We start from the raw sequence: 12,779 nt of genomic DNA, 5'->3' as shown, positions 1-12,779 counted from the left end.
CTTTTTGACAATTAACAGAGGTTTAGATGTTGATGTTTTATTGAAAACATATGGTCACCATTATTCTGATCAGTGTTTCCTTTAGTTGGACAGTTTGACTCTTAGCTTTTATTTGAGTGTGTGATCTTTGCAACAATGTGTCCTGAAACACATAATTTATTGCAAAGAAAGCCAGGAACAAAGATAATCAGTTGAAATAGCTTTCAGCATCATAATTCACTAATCTTAACACTGACCAAAAGTGGTCATTTGTTATTAAAAAGATATATTCACAAACAATACTTTCCTGCCACAGATCAGACATTCTGAATTTTGATTTTTAAAATACATAAAAAAAAAATTTAAACAAAAATTCATCCAGACATCAAGAATCAGCATAGGAATCTCAACAATGGTGACATGCTTCATGCTGCAATGCATGTTGGGAGCCTCCATAGTATAAAACCAGCATGCAGCATGTCACCATTTTTGAGATTCGTATGCTTATTCTTGATGTCTGTGTGTCTAAAAAAGAACATTTCCTCTATGTATTTAAAAAAAATTAGTAAACTATTCTACTTGTAATTATGCTGAAAACGATTATCTTTGTTTCTGGCTTTCTTTGCAATCAACTTATGTTTTGGTAAACACTGCTGTAAAGACCAGAAACACACATAAAAGCCAAGAGTCAAACTGTCCAACTAAAGCAAACACTGATCACAACAATGGTGATCAAACATTTTAAAACATCAACTACTAAACCTCTGTAAATTCTCAAAAAAATTAATAAATTCTGCTGAGATCTTGAGAGATTTATTGTCTTCTTTTATTTGCAGTTGATTTCAGGCTGTGTGGCTTTAAGTCGGTTGTAATTGCTGTGTTTCATTTTCTGAGTGCAAGTATGATGTTGAACCAACATCACATTGTAACATTGACTCAACACCATCACCATTGATTTATGGATACAATTTCAAAAAAATGTCAACATTAATTGCTGGAGCAAATGAGATGTTGATTCAATACAGTTAACATTGACAGATTAACATTGTTTAGATGGTTGCTATCTATCGGGGACCCTAATCAAACACACCTGAACCAGCTAATCAATGTCTTCAGGATTACTAGAATGCTTCAGGCAGGAGAGTTCATCAGGGTTGGAGCTAAACTCTGCAGAGCTGTGGCCCTCCAGGACCGAGTTTGCCCATCCCTGCTTTAGGCACTAGATCTAATGCCATTTAACTATAATACTATATCATCAACACTTTACACGATTAGTTAACCTTGAGAGCTGTAATAGTAAAAGCTGGCTAAAAGTTTTCGAGAGAGTTCCACATGTAATACTTATTTCATATGCAAAGCTGTCAGCCAATCACAGCAGTGGGCGTTTACACTGCAGTCTCACACAGACACGCCCCTTCAAACAGAGCATTCAAATCAGAGGCTAAAATCAGGGTAGGAAAAATGCCTTTACTTCTGAATTATGACAAATTTTGATGTAAATATCATACTAGCATTATAAATGCACAACAGGAAACATTATAAAACAATGCAGTTCATGACCCCTTTAAGTGATATTACTCTGACCTTTTCTCTTTTGTAATGCCTCTCAGCCATCTCTCTACAATCTCTCTCTTGCTCACTCTCTCTCCTCCCCCATCATGAGTGGACACGCCCCCTCCTGCTGATTGGCTACAAGTGTGTAAGTACAAGTGCTCCATCCAATCCACTTTCAACAGCATTTTTTGAGAAATCGCGTACTGCTCCTTTAATGTGTAAACTCAGTGGACATTAATGGGCAATTTGAAATCTTGTCAACCAGCATATAATACAAAAAGTTATTATTGCATGTGTTGATAGCCTGAAGGTTGTTTTGTGTATTAAATATCAGCTTTGAGTTGTTTCTGACCTGCATGTGTAGAGCATTGACCGCAACAACAGCCAGATCGATCGAACCCACGTCCAGACAAAAACATTTCATGGCTGGTTTAGCAGTTTGGTGATTGCAGCCTGTACTTTTTCAGGGTTTTTTTTTTGTAAATGTTTCTATGTTTGCTTTTTCCAACATAACTCTTCCAGATCATCACGCCCAACAAGAACTCAGCAATAGATTATCGGCAATAAATAAAACACAGCTAATCCCACTGCAAGTCAATAGCGTCTGACTGCCGTGAGACATAGTGCAGCTTCCACTTTAACGCTCGGTTTAATTGTGATCTGAGGTTTTATTGTGTGTCCGAAGCTTTATCAGTTTTGCTTTATGAAAAAGGTGACGGCAGTTGCTTGTGTGTCGTGCTCTCATAAATTGTTTAAATATCCCCTCATTCAGCCCCCCCCACACACACATAATGTTTCTCTGCAGGGAATTTCATTACGGCCTAGATTAGAACAATCACTCTAGAGAGAGACTGGAAGAAAGCTGAACAAAAATAAGCAAACGAAGGAGATAAGGTGACATTTCAACGTCTTAAATGCAGACTGGGAGTATAATATTAATAAGCTATGTCCACTTGGTTTTATCCTATTATTGATTTGCTTTGTCTATACTCATTTAAATAATGAAATGAGTAGGCCTACTTATTATTTCTTGAGGCAGACCATCTTCTTTTTTTTTTTTTATTAACAAAGGAGTTTTAATGGAGGAATAAGGCATTTTAACCTTATGTTGCAGTTGTAATATTTAAAGTTGTATTTGTCGTTATATTAATATAGATATAGATATTAATATGAATTCCTGTATCAACTGTTGTATATTGACTGTTGAATTGAAACGAGTCTTGCAGTACTAATACATTTAAATACCAATTTTATAGCCACTCGTTTATGTCCTAATTGTCTATTTTCTATAATGATGCCCCTTTATGTTAATGTTTATGTTTTTTATTTTGTTTGTTTGTTTTTTAAGTTTTTAAGTTCAGTAGAAATGTAGCTTAATTGGTCCAATGATAACCCTCCAAATACTAATATTAAATATTTATATTTGCATAACAATTACACATATATTTTTTTGTAAATTTGGACAAATGTTAAACTGTACAATACTGGAATTTTATATCTACATGCATACTTAATATAATAACAGTAATATAATAAAAAATAATAATTATAAAATTAATTAATATTTTATTTAATATGTATATTATAACATATTTGTATATTTACAACATATATATAATGTTGTAAATATACAAATATGTATATGTGTGTGTATGTGTGTGTTAAATGATTTGTATATATTTGTATTAAATATAAAAATATAATATAAATTATATATAATTGTAAATTGCAATTTAATATTAAATGTAACATTTATTATTATATAATAATAAATAAATAAATAAATAAATAATATATGTAATATTATATAATAAATAATATAATACAATTATATTTATAGTTTAAATGTTATATAACTTATTTATATAATTTTTTTTAATATATATTAAGCTATATATATGTGTGTTCAAAATTCTATGAACCTAATGAAAGAATTTGTGAACATTGTCAACATCTCTGAAGTTTAGATAATAGACAATATGCTAATATGATTATGATTACTCATGATATCATGTTTGAAATACCTGAGAACTTACTAACCAATCATCTTTAGACACAAGATGATAGTATCTTAAGTTGCAAAGTTCCATAGACAACTGATAAGATGTGAAACTTCAGAAATCAGGACCTTCCTCCATGCAGTCTGCAAAGTCACACATCAACCTTCGGGATGCCATTCTAACGTTCCTGTCTGTGGCACCACAGCAGCCAATGAAACATGAAATTAAATTAGTGCCTCTATATGTTTTGTGGGCAACAGAGCCACACAAGAATGATCGTCTGTCTCTTGTTTGGTTTCCTGTTCGTAACGCTGTAGAAATAACATCTCTCTCCCCCTTGGCTATCATTTTCACCTCTGCCCAGCTAATGGGTATATATCTCGGAGCAGAGTTTTGGATTTTATGTGTTTTTCGAGATGCTTGAGTTAAAAATCAAGAAAAATGTCTGTGGAAATCCTAGCGCATGGAGCAAATGCATGTTTGTCTTTCTGCCAAAAATAAATACATTTAGAAAACTCATTGTTTGACCTGGAAAAGTGAAGGAAAGGCTACTAAATTCAAGGTCAACATCTTTTCCTAAAGCTCTCAATGTGGTTCCTCAGAAGCCAGTGATAATATTCCTTCAGATCTGTCCAACAACTTTTTCAGACGGCAATCATAAGTTTGCCACCTTGATTTCCATCTGCGCCCTGGCATCCTAAATTTTCATTCACCTTGAATACACCTGAAATTATTGCTTGTTGAGAGTTGATTGTCGCATTATGAGTTTGGAACAGATTGTTCTCTGATCATATTTCTATATTCATGCCACATCAGATTTAACTAAAATGATTTCACCCTAAGAATACATTAACACAATTGTGACACTCATTACACGGTTAAATCAACCTCAAAACAGCCACAGTGGTTGTAAACAACAGCACAGCTATTTGACGAAATAACAGAATGTGTTTTTGAAGAAATAAAGAACTGTGTTTTTATCTACGGAAATGAATGCAATCTGGAATACAAATAGCCATGTTTCATTTGTATTCCATGAAGGGATTGGGACGAAACGGTCCTGTAAATAAATAATGGAGTCTTGCTCAGGATGGGCATCATACATGTTTAATGTGTGTGTGTGTGTGTGTGTGTGTGTGTGTGTGTGTGTGTGTGTGTGTGTGTGTGTGTGTGTGTGTGTGTGTGTGTGTGTGTGTGTGTGTGTGTGTGTGTGTGTGTGTGTGTGTGTGTGTGTGTGTGTGTGTGTGTGTGTGTGTGTGTGTGTGTGTGTGTGTGTGTGTGTGTGTGTGTGTGTGTGTGTGTGTGTGTGTGTGTGTGTGTGTGTGTGTGTGTGTGTACAGGACACACTGGCAGACACAGGCAGGTAGAGGGCAGAGGGAAGCTGGGCACACGTCCTGCTGTTACACTCCATTCAAGTGTAGGCGCTCAATGGCTGATGGGGCGTATATTGGTGATACAAAAAATATTTATTCTTTTTTTTTTTGTATCTTCCTTTTATGACAGTTTCTTTCTACAGTTAAAAAAAAGAAAATGTTATTTTTTGTTATTTATTTTCCATAAAATTTACTTTAACACTACCAGACCTACCATTTGGGGCGAGACTTCATTGGACTATGCTTTACTTATTATTCCTAAATTTATTTAATGATTTAATAAGGCAATTTGATCATAAATGTCATTTTAGTTAGTTTTCATCCAGGTTCATGTATATTATTAAAACTAAGACTTTAAAGCAATTTTAAATGGGAAGTGCTCACATTTATTTATTATTTATTTATTTGTGTATTTATTTATTTTAATGTGCACTTTTATTATTATTATTATTATTATTATTTCAGATACAACATACAAAATATTTAAATAATAAAAAAAGCATTAGATTTATTAAGATAAGTGAATAAACATTCATTCTATAAATATTGATAATTTAAGAGCTTCAAAATAGCCTGAAATTTTTATAAAAACTAAGACTTTAAATTATTTTTCAATGGGAAATTCATAATAAGTGCTCCACCTACTGTACATGCTTTATATAAAAATATTTATTGTTACAATTTATTATTATTATTTCAGATACAACATGCAAATAATGTCATCTCCCCAGAAAAAAAAGCGAAAAAGACAAAGAAAAAAGAAAATTGCTTTATATCAAGATAAGTAATTCTATAAACTACAATAATTATTGTTCATTTAACAGCTTCAAATTAACCTGAAATTATTATAAAAACCAAGATTTTAAAACAATATTAAATGGGAAATTCATAAGTATGAACATACATACACATTTTGTTTAACCATATTTATTGTTACTTACAATGCATTATTATCATTATTATTATGTTCAATTTATTATTACCGATACATTTCAGATGCAACAAAAAACGAAATGAGAAAGGGCAAAAATTAGGAGGATTTTTTGTTGTTGTTGATAAATCAAGATAATCAAGACATTAATCACATGGAAAATATCACTCATTTATCAGGTTCAAAATGATCTGAAATCAGGAGGTCAGAGTTTCCCTCCAGCTTGATTAATACTTTGATTAACTCATTTTCCATCCTATTCCCTAAAAGCACTGAATATCCATAGCATCGCTGTTTCTGCCAAAAACTCTTTGACTGAGCTGTGTACCACTTCCTGCCAAGTCAGTGTCTTTATTTTTCTTTCTCTCCCTCTCTCTTTTCTCCCATTAGGAAAGTAAATGCTTGGTAAACATGGCCAGCTGTGGACCCTCTCATCCCATCTGCTCCGCTGGGACGGCCAGGCCTTCGGTACTTAACTGTAATGCATTCATTGTAACTTAAAGCACCAGTATTAGGAGGATGATTAAGACCTACCAAAGACTTACCAAATGTCTGTTGGAATCAGGTACGTGGATGTGGCATGAACAGCCGACCGCAGTCGAGAGCTGGTGATCTGAATGGCATCCCACCACTGATCTCCAGAAACAAGTGTGTCCCATGTTGATAAGGTTCCTGTGTATATCAGGTGAATCTAAAGAGGATAGTGAAATATGTGACTTTACTATTTAACGGATCTTCTATCGCCCTATAATCCATCGCGCTCTTTAAGATCACTAAATTCAAGGCTTTTGGTCATACCTAGGATATTCAGAACCACCAAAGGAGGGAGAGCGTTTTCACATTTGGCTCCAAAACTCTGGAATAGTCTTCCTGATACTGTTCGTTGCTCAGACTCGCTCTCCCAGTTTAAAACTAGATTAAAGTCGCATCTCTTCAGCCAGGCATTCATATAATCCCACAGTTCAAACTACAATCCGGCCTCTAGCTCATAAATGCCAGAGGAGAACTGGCCCCCGACTGAGCCTGGGTTCTCCCAAGGTTTTTTTTCTCCATTAGGTCACCTGATGGAGTTTTAGGACACCATTAGGTCACTTGATGGAGTTTTTCGGTTCCTTGCCACTGTTGCCTTTGGCTTGCTCAGTTGGGGATATTTTGGGGATATTTAATTTAATTTTATCAATCAATAAATTCCTCTTGAAACAAACTTTGTTGTATTATTTAAATTTAATACTGTGAAGCTGCTTTGATACAATCTGTATTGTGAAAAGCGCTATACAAATAAACTTGACTTGACTTGACTTGACTTTACGCCTCAGAGGCCGCAGACTAGCAGACAACTTCTTAGTTTAGAGCTAAAGTTTACTTTATGACGATAGTAAACAGCATATGTTACATCGAGATGCAAAAAGTTTTTAAACTTTTTTTTTTTTAAGTAAAAAAAAAAAACTTTATTCCGAAGAACCACATTGAAAGTCAATGATAATATTACTTCAGATCTGCCCAACAACTTTTACAGACAGCAAACCTTGATCTCCATCTGCTTTCTGGTCATATTTAAGCATCAACAGCTTTAAGTATAAAAAAAAAAAAAAAGAACTAGAAAGAATATTCCCTGAAGTGAGCAAATGAAATTGGCAGCTTCAACTGTGGAGTTTTTAAATATTTATGCAATGTAAAAAAAAAAAAAAAAAAATTTACAAAAAGAAGCAATGTACCATGTTCAATTCAGAGATATATAATAAGATTTTGTCTCTAATTCACAGAACTTAAATGGGTCATTCCACAGTGTCCGTACAAACTCATTTTTTATTTTATTTTTCTTCTTTTCACTGATTCTTATTCTGTACAGGTTTGATTCTGGCTCTGACATTTCATAACACCAAACTCTATGCAAGAAGTGTGTAAGTCAGTGCCATATATACACGTGTGTATACATACACATCCTTAATACAAAATAAAGTTACTCAAGAAGGCAAATTGCATAAGGTAAGACTTGTTTTCAGAGAATATATCTTGAATTTAGTTCATTTTCCTTACCCTGTTCATCATCATCATCATTATCATCAAACTTTATTACAAAAGACAGTCTAAAAACTAATACAAAGACATAAAATAAACAATATACAAAAACTAGAACAATTAATGCAAATCAGTGTGATTCAAATATATTATTATTGTTATTATTATTATAAGCATAAGAACATTTTGTGAATATGATGCTTAGCTGCACAGACCTTTAGTTATTATGTTTTTTTAACAGAATGGGAGGCGTTAAAATAAATCAGCTGATATCCACCAAGACCTGAGGATGTTCTAGGTCAGTGGCTTCAGTAATTAAAACAGCGCACAATTACTCATTAACTGTGTCCTTTTCTGTCATTCCATTTAAACTGATATGCATAAATTCTAATCATTCCCCATCATCCACAGAAATGCGCATAAACATAGTGAATGAAAAATGCATTTCAGCAATTAAGCCAAATTTTCAAATTTACATTAGTCGTTTACTGAAAAGACAGTAAAACAAGAAAAGAGTTTAAGAACATAAAGCTTTAAGCACTAAAACAACAGAAATAGCCTATATAGAGAAAAAGTCTTCCTATCTATGCGATGAAAACTAAAGTCATGTAGTTGACCCACCCCCCCCCACACCAGTAAAGATAGCTATCAGTATTCAAGGTTTTTATGGTTTTACAGTCTCATCAGAAGATGACTTCAATCTGCCATGGACAAACTCCTTAGGATTTAGAAGCTTCGCTGTTATTGACTGAATCTATTCAGCATCTGGTGATGAAAAGCTCAGATAAGCTCAGCTGCCTTTGAAATGAACACAGCCAAGACAGAAAAAAAGTCTTATGTTAAAATTGTGCACTTTATTTACTTTTAGAAAACCTGAGAATGTGATGCAGTTGTATTCATATAAAAAATGATAATTCATTTATAACTTGTATTGTCACTGTAATAAACATTAATCTATTTATTTTCAAGTTGTGTTGGTGATATTTTAAATATTCTGTGTTTTCTGACTTTAGTCTGCTTCAGTACATCTTCTTCCTCTTATGTAGTCAATGTTGGTGTATTCCCTTAACATATTTTCCTGTGCATCGTTCATTTTGGTCAGGTTTCACAAGTGACAGACGGAGATTACAAAGGAAGAGAGTATTAACTCTGCCAAGAATGGAGGGAACAAAGGAAAGTCCGTGAGAGGAAAGACTCCCGATCCTCTTTAATTAGAGTGGCAGAGTCTCAGGTGAATTTTTTTCCACCCAATCATAAAAAATAAAAAAATTGACTGGAAAGATTATCATAGCATGTTTAATCTTCTGTTCATAACAGAGTGAAGCCATGAGTTGTTCCTGCAGGAGAATTTATCTTTTTTCTTTGAATTTTTACCAGCAATTTTTGTCAATAGGATACATTTTAGATCTTGAAACTAATAGATTTTTTTTTTTTATCAAATGATCAGTGAAAGGAAAAAAAATATATATGAGTGGATTGCCAATTTTGAATTTTAATGAATATTAAATGCATTCTAAAATCTTAAAAAGGGTTCATTTTATCTAACATCGTACTTAAGTTTGATACATTGAAATGATTGATTTAATTACATTTGATCTCCTAAGCCGAGCAGTTTATGAACAGCAAAATAGTAAATGAACTCTTTTGGTTTTCTAAAATAAATGTCAATATTAATTGACATTTTAAACTACCTTAATTACAATATTGCCAGTGAATTAACTCTTAAGTTCCCTTAGCTAGCCACAGATCATACGTATGTATGGTAATATAGCTTTCATTATTTTTTGAGAAACTTTATTTCGATAACAGATGAAATATGAACACCTTGTTTACTTTTATCATTGTTTCTAACTTTAGGGGGAGAACAAAACAAAAAAAAAACTTTGAAAACTTTTTACATTGAACAGCTGCTACAAATAATGCAGTACAACACTGCCAACAGCATTTTTCACATTATGAGCCTACAATTACGTCCTGTTTTCAACAGCAGTTATTTGGCAGATCAGATCTAATCATGTAGGAAGTGTATGGCAAGCCGTTTTAACATTTAATCATTTAAACCGACTAGTCTCTATTTTCATGCTACTAGTACTTATTTTTTAGATACTAGTATATATTCCATTAAGTACTAGTACTTATTAATTAGCTACTAGTGCTTATTCTTTAGGTACTAGTGCCTATTCTTTAGATACTAGTGCTTATTCTTTAGGTACTAGTACTTATTCAATAGATACTAGTACTTATTCATTAGATACTAGTACTTATTCATTAGATACTAGTACCTATTAAATAGATACTAGTACTTATTATTAGATACTAGTACTTATTCATTAGATACTAGTACTTATTCTTTAGATACTAGTGCATTAGGTACTAGTACTATGGCAAGCCGTTTTAACATTTAATCATTTAAACCGACTAGTCTCTATTTTCATGCTACTAGTACTTATTTTTTAGATACTAGTATCTATTCCATTAAGTACTAGTACTTATTCATTAGCTACTAGTGTTTATTCTTTAGGTACTAGTGCCTATTCTTTAGATACTAGTGCTTATTCTTTAGGTACTAGTACTTATTCAATAGATACTAGTACTTATTCATTAGATACTAGTACTTATTCATTAGATACTAGTACCTATTAAATAGATACTAGTACTTATTCATTAGATACTAGTACTTATTCATTAGATACTAGTTCTTATTCATTAGATACTAGTACTTATTCATTAGTTACTAGTACTTATTATTAGATACTAGTACTTATTCATTAGATACTAGTACCTATTAAATAGATACTAGTACTTATTCATTAGATACTAGTACTTATTCCAATAGTGACTAGTAACTATTCTTTTGTTACTAGTAACAAATAAATTTTTTTGCCATTGACTTCTATGGGGATCTGTCATTCAGATATCAACTATTGAGTTCTGACTAGTATGTATTCCAATTGTGACTAGTACATATATATTAGATACTAGTAGTTATTTATTAGGTACTAGTACTTATTTTTTAGATACTAGTAACTATTACTAGATACTAGTATGTATTCAATAAACACTAGTACTAAGTCATTAGATACTAGTACCTATTAAATAGATACTAGTACCTATTAAATAGATACTAGTACTTATTCATTAGATACTAGTACTTATTCAAAAGATACTAGTACTTATTCATTAGATACTAGTACTTATTCATTAGATACTAGTACCTATTAATTAGATACTAGTACTTATAAATTAGCTACTAGTACTTATTCAATAGATACTAGTACCTATTTATTAGATACTAGTATTTATTCAGAATGTTACTAGTAAGATTTTTTATTTTACTAGTCACAACTGCTTTTTTACTCGTCTTATGTTATGACTAGTCAGAACGGCCACTGGATAGTTCAATTAAAAATCTTACTAGTAAAATAAAAAATCTTACTAGTAACATTTGGAATAAATACTAGTATCTAATAAATAGTTACTAGTATCTATTGAATAAGTACTAGTAGCTAATTTATAAGTACTAGTATCTAATTAATAGGTACTAGTATCTAATGAATAAGTACTAGTATCTAATGAATAAGTACTAGTATCTATTGAATAAGTACTAGTATCTAATGAATAAGAACAAGTATCTATTTAATAGGTACTAGTATCTATTTAATAGGTACTAGTATCTAATGACTTAGTACTAGTGTTTATTGAATACATACTAGTATCTAGTAATAGTTACTAGTATCTAAAAAATAAGTACTAGTACCTAATAAATAACTACTAGTACTTATTTTTTAGATACTAGTAACTATTACTAGATACTAGTATGTATTCAATAAACACTAGTACTAAGTCATTAGATACTAGTACCTATTAAATAGATACTAGTACTTATTCATTAGATACTAGTACTTATTCATTAGATACTAGTACCTATTAATTAGATACTAGTACTTATAAATTAGCTACTAGTACTTATTCAATAGATACTAGTACCTATTTATTAGATACTAGTGTTTATTCCGAATGTTACTAGTAAGATTTTTTATTTTACTAGTCACAACTGCTTTTTTACTCGTCTTATGTTATGACTAGTCAGAACGGCCACTGGATAGTTCAATTAAAAATCTTACTAGTAAAATAAAAAATCTTACTAGTAACATTTGGAATAAATACTAGTATCTAATAAATAGTTACTAGTATATATTGAATAAGTACTAGTAGCTAATTAATAGGTACTAGTATCTAATTAATAGGTACTAGTATCTAATGAATAAGTACTAGTATCTAATGAATAAGTACTAGTATCTATTGAATAAGTACTAGTATCTATTTAAGAGGTACTAGTATCTAATGACTTAGTACTAGTATTTATTGAATACATACTAGTATCTAGTAATAGTTACTAGTATCTAAAAAATAAGTACTAGTACCTAATAAATAACTACTAGTATCTAATATATATTTACTAGTCACAATTGGAATAGATACTAGTCAGATCTGAATGACAGATCCCCATAGAAGTCAATGGCAAATTTTTTTATTTGTTACTAGTAACAAAAGAATAGTTACTAGTCACTATTGGAATAAGTACTAGTATCTAATGGATAAGTACTAGTATCTATTTAATAGGTACTAGTATCTAATGAATAAGTACTAGTATCTAATAATAAGTAGTAACTAATGAATAAGTACTAGTATCTAATAAATAAGAACTAGTATATAATGAATAAGTACTAGTATCTAATAAGTACTAGTATCTATTGAATAAGTACTAGTACCTAAAGAATAAGCACTAGTAGCTAATGAATAAGTACTAGTAGCATGAAAATAGAGACTAGTCGGTTTAAATGATTAAATGTTAAAACGGCTTGCCATAGGAAGTGAACTGTTCTTCTTCCTGCACAGCAAGTACTATTAAAACAGGTTTTT

The sequence above is a fragment of the Leuciscus leuciscus genome, assembly GCF_965113295.1.
Source record: "Leuciscus leuciscus genome assembly, chromosome: 25".
Classification (NCBI taxonomy): Eukaryota; Metazoa; Chordata; class Actinopteri; order Cypriniformes; family Leuciscidae; genus Leuciscus; species Leuciscus leuciscus.
The sequence above is the reverse complement of the archived record's forward strand: the minus strand, read 5'-3'. Positions refer to the sequence as shown.